The following is a 15187-nucleotide window of genomic DNA, read 5'->3' as shown; positions in this document are numbered from 1 at the left end:
TTTTGAGACGGAGTTTCACTCATGTTACCCAGGCAGGAGTGCAATGGCGCGATCTCGGCTCACCGCAACCTCCGCCTCCTGGATTCAGGCAATTCTCCTGCCTCAGCCTCCTGAGTAGCTGGGATTACAGGCACGCACCACCATGCCCAGCTAATTTTTTGTATTTTTAGTAGAGATGGGGTTTCACCATGTTGACCAGGATGGTCTCGATCTCTTGACCTCGTGATCCACCCGCCTCGGCCTCCCAAAGTGCTGGGATTACAGGCGTGAGCCACTGCGCCCGGCTGCAGTTCATTTTTTAAATTAAGGTTTAATAATTTTTAGAATTTACCTTTATAATATGGAAAAATACAAACATTCTTTATCTGTACTGGAAAATTAAATGATTATTTCATTGATAAGTAAAATTGAAGGGAACTCTTGAAATCACTGAGCATTTAACAAATTCTCTATAAATACCATGATGTTAAGAAGACCACAAGGCTAAATATGACATTTAAAGATTAAGGCAACAGTTATGTCTGGCTGATCCGCACCTTAAACTGTAACAAAGAGAACTAGTCTTCACTTTAAAACTGATTTCATATGCTGACTTTGTTTTGTTGACATTACCACGTTTTCAATTACCCGGATACAAACTTTGGTTTTATCTCGAAGCACGTTAACAATATTGGCCGATTTTTGCCAGCCATTTTTGTCTTTGAACTACTCACTAGTATTTAATTGGGTTTTCTGCTTGGCTTTTCTCTCTACTTAGTGTGTCCTGCCTAAATCTTAGAATAATGCTTCAAACACATCCTTCATTTTTCAAAAACCAGTGATAGCTCCCTGTTGTCTTCAGAGTCTAGTTCAGAATTCATAGCCTTCTAACAGTCTGCTCAAACCTATTTTTCTGGTGCCAGCACTTTCTTTTTTTTCTTTAATTAGTGCCAGCACTGTTTCTTTATAGGAACTGTCCACTCTAACGAAACCAATCTCTAGTTCTTATTTACCCTTTGTATTTTTCTACCTTCATATCAATACTTTTTCTTTTTTGTGTGGAGTCTCACTCTGTTGCCCAGGCTGGAGTGCAGTGGAACCATCGTGGCTTACTGCAACCTCTGCCTCTTGGGTTCAAGTGATTCTCCTGTGTCAGCCTTCCGAGTAGCTGGGATTACAGGTGCGTACCTCCATGCCCGGCTAATTTTGTATTTTTCGTAGAGATGGGGGTTTTTCCATGTTGGCCAGGCTGGTCTTGAACTCCTGACTTCAGATGATCCACAGGCCTCAGCCTCCCAAAGTGCTGGGATTATAGGAATGAACCACTGCATCTGGCCAGGTTGCCTAGTCTTTAAAATATATTTTTCTCTTAAATTGCCAAGTAGAAAATTAAGGAAAATGTTGAAGTTTCACTTTTGGTCCTTTGGTGCAGCCTTCCAAATGTTTTTCCTGTTCGTTTTGTTGTTGCTTTTCCTTTTTTTTTTGAAGACAGAGTCTTGCTCTGTTGCCCCAGCTGGAGTACAGTGGCCTGATCATAGCTCCTCATTGTAACTTGAACCTCCCAAGGGCCAGGAATACAGGTATGTATCAATGCCTGGCTAATTTTTATTTTTATTTTTTTAGAGATAGGGTCTGACTTTGTTGCTCAGGCTGGTTTTGAATTCCTGGCCTCAAGTGATCCTCAAGTGTCTTGGCCTCCCAAGGTGATGGGATTATAGGGGTAAGCTACTGTGCCTGGCCTGTTGCTTTCCTTTAAACCCATAACCCTTGTGGTTTTACTATTCCCTTGGTTTTTAATCTCATGTGGACTTGTATCATAGAATCAGAGCATTATTGCTGGAATGGTGGAATCCAACCTTGTGTTTTCTAGATAAGGAAACTGAAATACACCTAGACTATATGCACCAAAATTCAAACATCTAGTGATGGGGGCAAAACAAAGACTCAAACCTTGATCTTCTAATGCAAATTCTTTGTATTTATGAAACCATACTACTTCTCATCTCTTGTAATTTTGCATTATTTGCCTTACATTATTTTGCATTTTGTGTATTTATGCCTTCTCATAGACTGAAAACTTTAGGGCAGGGGAATCTTCATATATACCTTGTAATTTTTTTTTTTTTTGAGATGGAGTCTCCCTCTGTCACCCAGGCTGGAGTGCAGTGGTGCTCCCTGGGCTCACTGCAATCTCCGCCTCCCAGGTTCAAGCGATTGTCCTGCCTCAGCCTCCCAAGTAGCTGGGATTACAGTTGCCTGCCACCACGCCTGGCTAATTTTTGTATTTTTAGTAGAGACAGGATTTCACCTTGTTGGTCAGGCTGGTCTCAAACTCCTGACCTTAGTTGATCTACCCGCCTTGGCCTCCCAAAGTGCTGGGATTATAGGTGTGAGCCACTGCGCCTGGCAATTTTTTTTGATGGAGTTTCACACTTTTTGCCCAGGCTGGAGAGCAGTGGCACAATCTCGACTCACTGCAGCCTCCACCTCCCGGGTTTAAGTGATTCTCCCGTCTCAGCGTCTCGAGTAGCTGGGATTACAGGCGCCTGTCACCACTCCCGGCTAGTTTTGTATTTTTAGTAGAGATGGGGTTTCACCACGTTTGCCAGGCTGGCCTCAAACCCCTGACCTCAGGTGATCCATCTGCCTCAGCCTCCCAAAGTGCTGGAATGTGAGACTCTAGACCGGCCTTACGATGTAAATTATTTAAACTGATTTAGAGCCTGTATGCAGTTTTTTTCCCCATGCTTGTTAGCTGTATTAACACCATTAACAAACATAATATTGTCATGTTTACCACTGAGTTCTTTTTTTATTTTGAGGCAGGGTCTCTCTCTGTCACCCAGGATGAAGTGCAGTGGCGGGCTCTCGCTCACCGTACCCTCTGCCTCCCGGTTTAAAGGGAGTCTCCTGCCTCAGCCTCCCAAGTAGCTGGGATTGCAGATGCCCGCCACAATGCCTGGCTAATTTTTGTATTTTTAGTAGAGATGGGGTTTCACCATGTTGGCCAGGCTGGTCTCAAACTCCTGACCTCAGGTGATCTACCTGCCTCAGCCTCACAAAGTGCTGGTATTACAGGTGTGAGCCACCACACCTGGCCAGTATTTACCGTTGAGTTCTGTCATCTAAAAAATGAATCTCTTACAGATTTTACTGCCGAAATTTAATTTGTCTTTTCCAATCTCTTAATAATGCAAATTAATCTTTGAAGGTCTTGAATGTAGATACAGAACAATGTCATGGTTTAGAGGAAACCTGGAGGGTTTATCACATAACTAAATGTAATGATCTAGCTGTAATTTTTTTTTCTCTTTTTGAGTGTTAGAATTGTAACACTTTCACGTTTTGCTACTTTTTGTCCTCTTGTTCATCTGTTAGGAACCAGCAGTTCTTATTGAGCGAGACAAGACAAAATGTTTTTTTGAGCAAGACAGTTTTACAAATTATTTGTTCTGCCAGGCCTGGTGGCTCACTCCTGTAATCCCAGCACTTTGGGAGGCTGAGGTGGGCGGATAGCTTAAGCCCAGAAGCTCAAGATTAGCTTGGCCAACATGGTGAAACCCCGTCTCTACCAAATACAAAAATAGATTCTGAGTGTGATGGTAAATGTCTGTAATCTCAGCTACTCAGGAGGCTGAGGCAGGTGAATCACTTGAACCCAGGAGGCAGGGGTTGCGAGGTTGTGCCATTGCACTCCAGCCTGGGTGACAGAGCGAGATTGTCTCAAAAAAAGAAAAATCATTTGTTCCATTTGTGAATTAGAGTGCTTTTATATATCTGTTCTTCAAGTTTGTTTTTTTTTTTCCCTCTTAACTCTAAAGTTTCTGTAACAGAAACAACATAGGGTTGCCTTGGTATTTTTTTTTATGAGTGTGTAACTATAGTTGATTGCTATAAGACAGCGTAGAAAACTATCAGGTGGAATCTCTCTGAAGGAAAAGGAATGCTTACTCTTTGGGTCTGTTTTTCATTTGTTTTTGGTTGTTAATAGTTGCTCGTTTCTATTTGTTTAAATTATCAGCTAAAAAACCCTGTTAAAAAACTGATTCTCTTATTCCTTTTTCCTGAAATTGTACGTAATGATTGCCGAATTGGACATGAATATGCTATGGATAATATTTGCTTTTGTTCAATCAGTTGAATAAAACAAGCAGTGAAAATATGCAAAAAATTTGTAAAAGAATGGTTGTTCTCAAAAGTTGTTTTTAAAAAAATCATCCTTTTCTTCCACAAATTTTAGCACATATTTTAATATCATGTTACTGTTTAGATTAACTCAAATAATAGATACAACAAAGATTGTAATATGCTGTGTACCTTTTAATTATTCCTACTGTATTGCAGAAATATTTTATTAATTTAATAGGGCATTGGGCAGTTTTCCTTGGGAATGCTTGATCATTTCCAAGTACTACACGCTCTTGAATAATTTATTTTTAGAAACATTTAGAATATTTAGTGTACAACCTGCTTCTGTCTCAGTAATTCTGCTGCCCATGAAAATCAGTTATTTTTGTTTCTTTTCACTTCTTATCCATATTCTAGCTTCATCTCTTGCTTTTGTCTCTTTCCTTTCAGTCTTCAATAGCTTAGCCCTTTTTTGCTTTGGTGTCTGTGTTCATGCTCTTCCCTCAGGGCAGGTGGCTTCTTTGGGTTAATCAGCATTAAGATTTGGCTGCTAGTGTCAGACAGATGCCAAATAATAATTTCTCTCACACCAGAGAAATCAAGGGTTGGCAGGCATTTGTTTATTAAGTGTTATTTCAAGGTGTTTAAATGTGTTTTGCTATTATCAAGTCTGTAATAAAGATCTTTGTGTATAAGGCTTTATGCTTTTTTCCCTTTTGATTAATTCCTATTGTGGGATCCAACTAAAAAGCTTACTAATTTCTTTAAAAAAATTGTTTAATCTGGGCATGGTGGCTCATGCCTGTAATCCTGGTACTTTGGGAGGCTGAACTAGGTGGATGGCTTGAGGGTAGGAGTTAGAGATTAGCCTGGGCAATATGGCAAGAGCCTGCCTCTACAAAAGTAAAAAAAAAAAAAAATTAGCCCAGTTTGGTTGTAAGTGTCTATAATCCTAGCTACTTGCAAGGCTGGCAGGAGGATTGCTTGAGCCCAAGAGGTCAAGGCTGCAGTGAACTACGATGGTAGTACCATGGTACTCTAGCTTGGGAGACAGAGTGAGAGCGAAACACTGTCTAAAAAAAATTAAAAATTAGTTTAGAGAAAGTATCTTTAAATTATTTTTATTGAGAAATAGATAAATTTAAGTGTGTAGAATTTTATATTTGTAAATATCCACGTAGTCATCACTCAAATCCATATGTTGAACATTTTTAGTGTTCAAAAAGGCTCTCTTCTGCCCCCTCCAGTCAGTGTCTCTTACCCTCTCAAAGGTAATCACTATTCCATCCTCTATTACCATAAATTATTTTTGCCTGCTTTTGAACTTTATATAAATGTAACTGATATGGTTTGGCTGTGTCCCCACCCAAATCTGATCTTGAATTGTAACTCCTACAATTCCCAAGTGTGGTTGGAGGAACCTGGTGGGAGGTAATTAAACCTGGTGGGAGGTAATTGAACCATGAGGCGGGCCTTTCCCATGCTGTTCTTGTGGTAGTGAATAAGTCTCGTGGGGTTTTAAAAATGGGAGTTTCTCTGCACAAGCTCTCTTCTCTTGTCTGCTGCCATGTGAGAAGACATGGCTTTCACCTTGTGCCATGATTGTGAGGCCTTCCCAGACACGTGAAACTGTAAGTCCATTATACTGCTTTATTTTGTAAATTGCCCAGTCTCAGGTATGTCTTTATCAGTAGCATGAAAACGGACTAATACAGTAAATTGGTACCAGTAGAGTAGGGAGCTGCTGAAAAGATACCCAAAAGTGTGGAAGCAACTTTGGAACTCGCTAACAGGCAGAGGTTGGAACAGTTTGAAGGGCTCAGAAAAGGATAGGAAAATGTGGGAAAGTTTGGAACTTTTTAGATTTGTCAAATGGCTTTGCCCAAAATGCTGATTGCAATATGGACAATAAAGTCTGGGCTGAGGTGGTCTCAGATGGAGATGGGGAACTTGTTGGGAACTCTTGTTATGTTTTAGCAAAGAGACTGGCAACATTTTGCCCCTGCCCTAGAATTGTGGAACTTTGAACTTGAGAGAGATGATTTAGGATATCTGATGGAAGAAATTTCTAAACAGCAAAGCATTCAAGAGGTGACTTGGGTGCTGTTAAAGGCATTCAGTTTTATAAGGGAGGCAGAGCATAAAAGTTCAGAAAATTTGCAGCTTGAAAGCACGATAGAAATGAAAATCCCATTTTCTGAGGAGAAATTCAAGCTGGCTATAGAAATTTGCATAAGCAATGAGGAGCTGAATGTTAATCCCAAGACAGTGGAGGAAATGTCTGCGGGGCATGTCAGAGGTCTTCATGGCAGCCCCTCCCTCGGCAGGCTGGAGGCCTAGGAGGATAAAGTGGTCCTGTCCTATGTGCAGCCTAGGGACTTGGTGCCCTACATCCTAGCTGCTCCAACTGTAGCCTAAAGGGGCCAGTGTAGAGCTCAGGCCATGGCTTCAGAGGGTGCAAACCCCAAGTCTTGGTGGCTTCCATGTGATGTTGAGCCTGTGAGTGCACAGAAGTCAAGAATTGGGGTTTGGGAACCTCCACCTACATTTCAGAAGATGTATGGAAATGCCTGGATGCCCAGGCAGAAGTTTGCTGCAGGTGTGGGGCACTCGTGGAGAACCTCTACTAGGGCAGTGTGGAAGGGAAATGTGGGATCAGAGCCCCCACACAAATTCCCTACTGGGGCACTGCCTAGTGGAGCTGTGAGAAGAGGGCCACCATCCCAGAATGATAGATCCACCTATAGCTTGCACAATGCACCTGGAAGAGTCACAGACACTCAACACCAGCCTGTGAAAGCAGTTGGGAGAGAGGCTGTACCTTGCAAAGTCACAGGGTTGGAGCTGCTCAAGACTGTGGAAACCCACTTCTTGGATCAGTGTGTCCTGGATGTGAGACATGACATCAAAGGAGATTATTTTGGAATTTTAAGATTTCGCTGCCCTGCTAGATTTTGGACTTGCATGGGGCCTTTATTCCCTTTGTTTTGGCCAATTTCTCCCATTTGGAATGGCAGTATTTACCCAATCCCTGTACTCCCATTGTATCTAGGAAGTAATGAATTTCTTTTGATTTTACAGGCTCATAGGTGGAAGGGATTGCCTTGTTTCGGATGAGACTTTGGACTGTGAACATTTGAGTTAGTGCTGAAATGAGTTAAAACTTTGGGGGACTGTTAGGAAGACATGATTGGTTTTGAAATGTGAACACTTGAGATTTGGTGGGGGCGGGGCAGGGGTAGAATGATATGGTTTGGCTGTGTCCCCACCCAAATCTCATCTTGAATTGTAACTCCCACCATTCCTAGGTGTGGTGGGAGGAGCCTGGTGGGAGGTAATTCAGTCATGGGGGTGGGCCTTTCCTGTGCTTTCCTTGTGATAGTGAATAAGTCTCTCGAGACAAGATGATGATTTTAAAAATGGGAGTTTCTCTACACAAGCTCTCTTTTCAGCTGCCGTATTAGACATGCCTTTCACCTTGTGCCATAATTGTGAGGCCTCTCTAGCCATGTGGAACTGTAAGCCCATTAAATCTCTTTCTTTTGTAAATTGTTAAGTCTTTATCAGCATCATGAAAATGGACTAATACAGTAACCATACAGTATATATACTTTCTTGGGATGGCTACTTTTGCTTAACATTGTGTTTGTGAGGTTCATTTATGATGTAGGGTGCAGCAGTAGTTCCTCTTCAATTATGGTAGTTTTCCATTGGATGAATATAATGTAATTTTAAAAAATCGGACATTTGGTTTTCAGTTTTTCGCTATTGTGAATAAAGCTGTTACGTTCATTTCGCAGGTGGGTTTTTTTTTTTTTTTTTTTGAGATGGAGTCTTGCTCTGTTACCCAGGCTGGAGTACAGTGGTGCGATCTCAGCTCACTGCAACTTCTGCCTCCCAGGTTCAAGTGATTCTCCTGCCTCAGCCTCTTGAATATGTGGGATTACAGGCGCACGTCACCACACCAGGCTAATTTTTGTATTTTTAGTAGAGATGGGGTTTCATTATGTTGGCTAGGCAGGCTGGTCTTGAAGTACTGACCTCAGGTGATCCGCCTGCCTTGGCCTCCCAAAGTGTTGGGATTACTGGTGTGAACCACTGTGCCTGGCCGCAGACTGCTTTTTCTAAGTTGATTTTTCCCTATTTGTTTTGCTCTCTGACTTTTATGTTGGAGTCTTAAATTCAGGTATCAGTAATACTTGGGTGATTGATAGCTAAAAACCCTGAATTGATTGGGATTTGCAGACTTTGAATTTCATTGCATTATGGTCCAAGTGAGCCTTTTTTATTTTGAGAAAACTCTGATGTCTAGATGTTTCCTCTTGGGTCAGGTTCATCAGGGAAAACTCATTTTGCCTGAGGGTTGAAGGATGGCCACTAGCTTTTTGTTTTGTTTTGGTGTGAGGGAGTGGACTATCATACCCTCATTTTTGGTAGAGTACATAGACCTTTAATTATACCTGGTGACTCCTAGTTCAGGGACTTTGAAGAAAAAACAAAAACAAAGCTGGCTCACACCTGTTAATCCTAGCACTTTGGGAGGCTGAGGCGGGCAAATTGTCTGAGCCCAGGAGTTTGAGACTAGCCTGGGCAGCATGGTGAAACCACATCTCTACAAAAAATACAAAATTTAGCTGGGTATGGTGGTGTGCCTGTAGTCCCAGATACTTGAGAGGCTGAGGTGGGAGGATTACTTGAGCCCAGGAGGCGGAGATTGCAGTGAGTCATGATGGAGATTGTGCCATTGCACTGCAGCCTGGGTGACAGAGTGAGACCCTGTCTCAAAACAAAACAAAACAAAACCCCCAAAAAGCCCTTTCTAAAGAATAAACCAACAGACTTCTGTTACTGAGAGTAGGTAGCCAACCATCAGGTAGATTTGGATAGCTTCTAAGGATGTATCTGCTTCTCAGACAGCTTTCACCCAGTCTTCCTTATTTAATTTCCTCTTCCATCCAGTTCAGGCAGTACCTGGTACTGCCAGCTCCTGTATACTTTGAAGATTCCAAGATATATATTGGGGTTTTCAACTCAGGGTTTAGACTTCACCTTTCTAAAATTTGCTAAGTGAATTAGTTACCACTTGTCCATATTTTAGCTTCTGAAATTTTGTTGCTACTGTTTGCTTTTCTGTATATTTTGCTCTTGTGGGTTAGTTTCCTAAAAATAATTTATGTATTAAATCCACTGTTTTAATTATCACCTCTCCAAAACCCTATTTTTACTGCCCTAAGAATGGTTTTTACATTTTTAAAGGGCTGGAAAAAAGTGGATATGTGACAAAGACTCAAGCCCACAGAGACTAAAATATTTACTATTTTTTTTTTTAACAGAATAAGTTTACCTATTCTGTTCTTGTTATAAAGTTCCTGATTTCCTTTAATAAAGCTGTTTTTAGACTACTACTACTTTTATTTCTATAAAAAAGCTTCAGATTATAATCCTGAAACTTCCTGAAGCTGTCTGATTTAGCCTAATGCATCTCATGGAAGTTACAAGTAAAAATTGCTAGGATATACTCTGCCTTCCAATGAATGAGATATATATATATATATATATATTTTTTTTTTTTTTAATTTTTATTTTTATTTTTTTATTTTTTTTTTTCAAATGTAAAAATATGGAACGCTTCACAAATTTGCGTGTCATCCTTCCACGGGGCCATGCTAATCTTCTCTGTATTGTTGCAGTGTTAGTACGTGTGCTGCTAAAGTAAGCGTGAGATACTTCTTTAATGTAAAATCTTAAAGAGTAGGAAAAACAAAATGTTGAAGGAAGAAATCATATAACACATAATGCGTATATGCATGCATTGTTCTTGTCATCTAAGTGCAGAGCGTAGGAGGCTCATATACTTTAAAGAAGGCTGATTTTTAAAAAAATGGCTCATTTGAAATGATTTGGGCCTGTTCTTTTGGGCCTACATCTGCCCTTTTCTCCATTCTTCATAGTTAGCAAATCATAGCTGAGGGAATAAATTGGCTTTAGGTAAAAAGCTGTTTGAGGTGATAATATACATATATATATTTATATATACATGTGTGTGTTGTCTGTGTTTGTATATTTTCCCTTGATGTCAGTCAGAGATGAGAGGGAGAATTAATGGGGGTCATGTGTTATACTGAATTACATTGTCCAGGAAATAGAGTAAAATGGTGTTTCTCTTTAAGTCCTGGCTTCCAGAAAGCTCGGGTATGTTTAATCTTAATTGTATGAGCAATCTAATTTCTAGTAATTATACAAGGCTTCTTGTATAATTATGTTTTTCTTTCCTCTAAATGATGTCTATGTCATTTATCATTGTAATTTTTTAATATGTATATCTTAGACTTGGGGTTTTTTTTTTTTTTTTTTTTTTTGACAGGATTTGGCCCTGTCACCGAGTTGGAGGGCAGTGGTATGATCTTGGCTCATTGCAACTGCTACCTCCTGGGCTCAAGCGATCCTCCCACTTTAGTCTCCCAAGTAGCTGGGACTACAGTCACGTGCTGCCATGACTGGCCAAGTTTTGTAACTTTTGTAGAGGTGGATTTTTGCCATGTTGCCCAGGCTGGACTTCAAGTTCTGGGCTCAAGTGATCTGCCTGCCTTAGCCTCCCAAAGTGCTGATATTTACAGGTGTGACCACTGTGCCTGGCCAGTTTCTATGAACATGTAAACTTCTGCACACTTAAAAAAAAAATGGGATCACATGCTGTACTTTGTTTCCTAACTTGGCTTTTATGAATATCCTTCCATGTCAGTGTATGTATAAATCTTACGGTTTCTTTTTTTTTTTAACCAAAAAACTTTGCCTCCTTTGTCTCTGTTATAAAATTCTTGATTTTCTTTAATAAAGCTGTTTCTACTTTTATTCCTACAAAGAATATACATATAGTCTTTTAGGTCGCTGAAAACTTCATTTTTTTTCTCATCTCTAGAATGGGAATAATACTTAATCAAAGGATAGCTGTAAGGCTTCAACGAGAATTTACGAATCAGTGTAACTGCTAAGCAGTGTTTGGTGCCTATGAAGAGCTTGCCTGGGTCTCCCTTCCTGCCTAAGATCAGTTTCTCAATGTAAAATAACTGATTTCAAAGATACAGATGTTTAAAGACACCTTTACCACTCTGTTTCTTAACTGTGTTATCATTCTTTTCCAATCTTTGCCAGCATGGTAGGCAAAAAATGGACAGAACTAAAAGGAGAATTAGACAAATCTATAAGCATAATATGGGATATTTCAGCGTGCCTCTCTTGAGTAATTAGAATAATCAGACAAAATATATAAAAGATTTAAACACTGTAATTAACAAATGAATCTAATTGACATGCATTGAACATTTCACCTAATACCTACAGAATGCAGATTTTTTTTCAAGTGCCTGTGGAAGTTTCTCCCAAATTGACACATACTGGACAATAAAAAAGATCAAAATAATCAATTCTAGAGTGTTTTCTGACATATCGGAATTTAGCCAGAAATGGATTACCAAAAAAACTAAAATATTCTCAGCTGTTTGAAAATAAGTTATACTCCTAAGTAACTCAGGGATTAGAGAAGAAATAACATTAAACTATTTTGAACTAAACTATGAAAACAAGGTATAACTTAAGGGATACGTATAGAGCCATGCTTAGAGGAAGAGTAGTACATAGCCTTCAAATCTATATGTCAGAAAGAATGAAGGCTAAAAATAATTGAAAGGACTTCTAAGTAAAGATGGCCGAGTGAACGATACATTTACTTTTACCCCCTTTGTCAGCCCAGCAGGGTGACAGTAAAGGATACTTTTAGAAGATTTGAACTACACAAGTAAAGAGAATGGAAGAAGAGACAGCAGCAATAAAATTTGGAAGCTGGAAAGCAAGTGAACTGATGGTAAACTTCTTAGTGGACTTAAAAATGTTCAATCCTAACTGGCAGGAGCAAAAGTAGAAAATAGTCCTCAGGTTCAGGAATTGGCAGCATCAGGCAATTTTTGGCAGGGAGGAGGTGAGAGTGTTGCTAAAAATAGGATTTCTTAAAAATCTGTTTAAGAAGCAGCTCAATCATAATAGCCCAAAAGTAGAAGCAACTCAGATGTCCATCAGCTCATAAATGGTTACATACACTGTGTATTCACACAATTGCATTCTGTTTGAAAGTAAAAAGGAATATAGAACTGATACATATAACATGATGAACCTTGAAAGCATTATGTTGTGAAAGAAGCCAATCACAAACGACCATGGTATTGTATGATACATGCTATAACATAGATAAACCTGTAAAACATACTAAGTAGGCTGGACATGGTGGCTCACACCTGTAATCCCAGCACTTTGGGAGGCCAAGGTGGACAGATCACTTGAGTTCAGGAGTTTGAGAGCAGCCTGGCCAACATGGACTCTACTAAAAATACAAAAAGTAGTTGGATGTGGTGGTGGGCACCTATAATCCCAGCTACACAGGAGGCTGATGCAGGAGAATAGTTTGAACCTGGGAAGTGGAGGTTGCAGTAAGCTGAGATAGCAACACTGCACTCTAGCCTGGGTGACAGAACAAGACTCTATGTCAAAAACAAACAAACAAACATGCTAAGTATACTAAAGACCACATTGTATGATTCCATTTGTATGAAGTGTCCAGAAAAATGTGTATTTGTAGGGTTAGAGTGGTTGCATAGGACTGGGAGTAGGGGAGGTTAGAGGGAAATGGGAAGTGACACCAGGGTATGGAGTTTGTTTTTGGGGTGACAAAAATGTTCTAAAATTGATTGTAGTAATAGTTGCACAACTCTGAATAGACTAAAAAACATTGAATTGTACACTTCAAATGGGTGAGTTTTATGATAGCTGAGTTATATCTCAATAAAGCTTTTCTTTTTTTTAAAGCTTGAATCTAGATTCCTTTCTTAGTTTGTATCACTGAGTGACTGCCACCTTGACCATCCCAGCAGAAGACTGAAGATTGTTTGTGACACTGAGGGTGGGCACTAGACACAGTTGGAGATCAAGTGTTCTACAGAAAACACCGAATTAAGTTAAAGTGCTCAATATTGAGATCCTTACTGAGGCCTCTTGTCTTTGGCTTCTAGAATTCTGGCAGTCAACTAGGAATTTAGAGGATAGTTCTCTTACTGGCCCAAGAAGAGAATGTATGTTATTTACAATAGCTTGTATGGCCCTCCTTTTAAATATGAGGAGATAATAGAGGATCACCAGACATAGGACGAAAGCTTCTCATGTAAGAAACCAAAAGAAATAAAAAAGGAACAGTCAGAACAACAAAAAAAGGCTCAATAGAAAGGTTCAAGTTAGAGTGAAGGAGACCTTTTATAAAGTAGAGGAAAGGTGGAAAATAAGTGAGAAAAGAAAATTTAGTGACGCCTGTGGTCTAGCACTTTGGGAGGCCAAGGCGGGCAGATCATCTGAGGTCAGGAGTTTGAGACCAGCCTGACCAACATGGAAAAACCCCTTCTCTACTAAAAATACAAAAAAAATTAGCTGGGCTTCATGGTGCATGCTTGTAATTCCAGCTACTTGGGAGGCTAAGGCAGGAGAATTGCTTGAACCTGGGAGGCAGAGGTTGTGGTGAGCTGAGATCATGCCATTGCACTCCAACTTGGGCAAGAAGAGTGAGACTCTTGTCTCAAAAAAAAGAAAGAAAGAAAATTAAAAGGTCAATTGGAGGTCAACTTCCAAATAACAGAAGTACTAGTAGGCAACAGAGAAAAGAGGAAATTATCAGTACAATATTCAAGAAAAGTAGTATTATTTCTTTGAGATGGGGTCTCGCTCTGTCGCCCAGGTTGGAGTGCAGTGGCGCGATGTCAGCTCTCTGCAACCTCTGCCTCCCGGGTTCAAGCTATTCTTCTGCTTCAGCCTCCTGAGTAGATGGGACTACAGGTGCACACCACCACGCCTGGCTAATTTTTGTATTTTTAGTAGACACGAGGTTTCACCATATTGGTCAAACTGGTCTCGAACTCCTGACCTTGTGATCTGTCTGCCTCGGCCTCCCAAAGTGCTGGGATTACAGGCATGAGCCGCCACACCCGGCCTCTATTATGTTTTTTTATTGTGGTAAACTGCATAAGCATAACGTTGAACATTTTAATAATTTTAAGCATACAGTTCAATATTGTTAAGTATATTCACATTATTGTATAACCAATCCCCAGAACTTTCTCATCTTGTAAAACTGAAACTCTATACACACTAACAACTCCCCAAGTCTCCCCTCTTCCTAGCCCCTGGCAACCGCTGTTCTTTATGTTTCTCTTTTATGTTTGTATGAATTTGTTTGCTCTAGATACCTCATATAAGTGGAATCATGTATTGTCTTTTTGTGACTGGCTTATTTCACTTAGCTTAATGTCCTGAAGGTTTACCATTTTGTAGGACATGTCAAAATTTTCTTCCTTGTTAAGGCCGAATAATATTCCATTGTTTGTATATACCACATTTTGTTTATGCATTCATTTGTTGATGAGCAGCTTGTGTTGCTTCCACATTTTAGCTGTTAAGAATAATGTTGCTATGAACATGGGTGTAGAAATATCTGTTCAGGTTCCTGCTTTCAGTTTTTTTGATATATACCCAGAAGTTGAATTGCTGGATTGTATGGTAATCTACCTTTTATTTTTGGGGGAGCCACCGTCCTGTTTTCCATAGCAGCTGCACCATTTTATATTACCACCAACAGTGTAAAAGTTTCCAGTTTCACCACATTTTCACCAACCCTTGTTTTCTGTTTTTTTTTTTTTTTTTTTTAAAATAGTAGCTATCTTAATGGTGATAAATCTGTGATTTTGATTTGCATTTTCTTAATGGCTAGTGATAAGCATCTTTTCATATGCTTATTGGCTATTTGTATATATTTCGAGAAATGTAAGTTCTTTGTCCATTTTTCATTTGGGTTATGTTTTTGTTGAGTCTGAACTGGTCTTTTTATTTTTACTTTTGTCTGTCCATTAAACTCATTTTTCACACAGCAGCCAGAGAAATGTTTTTAAGATTTCTGCATTAATGATATAACAATAAATCTTACTTGGCAGCATAATACAGTGGAAGTTTACATTATTTTCTCACATCACAGTTCTCTCTCCCCCCCCCC

The 15187-nt window shown here is 39.7% G+C and overlaps 1 protein-coding gene and 1 non-coding gene across 5 annotated transcripts in view; one reads left to right on the top strand and one right to left on the bottom strand.

The window, feature by feature from the left end:
• NCK1 (NCK adaptor protein 1) overlaps nt 1-15187 on the top strand; it is an 86850-nt gene that overhangs the window by 3022 nt on the left and 68641 nt on the right. Inside the window, exon 2 of one of the 4 annotated variants that reach the window (XM_032265618.1) lies at nt 11853-11968. The exons of 2 other annotated variants lie outside the window; for them this stretch is intronic. The gene's annotated coding sequence lies outside the window, so the exon portion shown is untranslated. Of the gene's footprint in view, nt 1-1318; nt 1560-11852; nt 11969-15187 lie in introns of those variants that run through there. One more of the 4 variants, XM_032265627.1, reaches the window with a different exon arrangement.
• On the bottom strand, nt 9722-9823 carry LOC116544741. Its single transcript, XR_004266015.1, has one exon. It is a non-coding gene; the product is annotated as a U6 spliceosomal RNA (small nuclear RNA).

This window comes from Sapajus apella, unplaced genomic scaffold (genome assembly GCF_009761245.1).
Source record: "Sapajus apella isolate SASKATOON/1434 unplaced genomic scaffold, GSC_monkey_1.0 scaffold4, whole genome shotgun sequence".
Lineage (NCBI taxonomy): Eukaryota > Metazoa > Chordata > Mammalia > Primates > Cebidae > Sapajus > Sapajus apella.
Note: the sequence above shows the minus strand (reverse complement) of the source record. Positions and strands in the feature narration are given on the sequence as shown.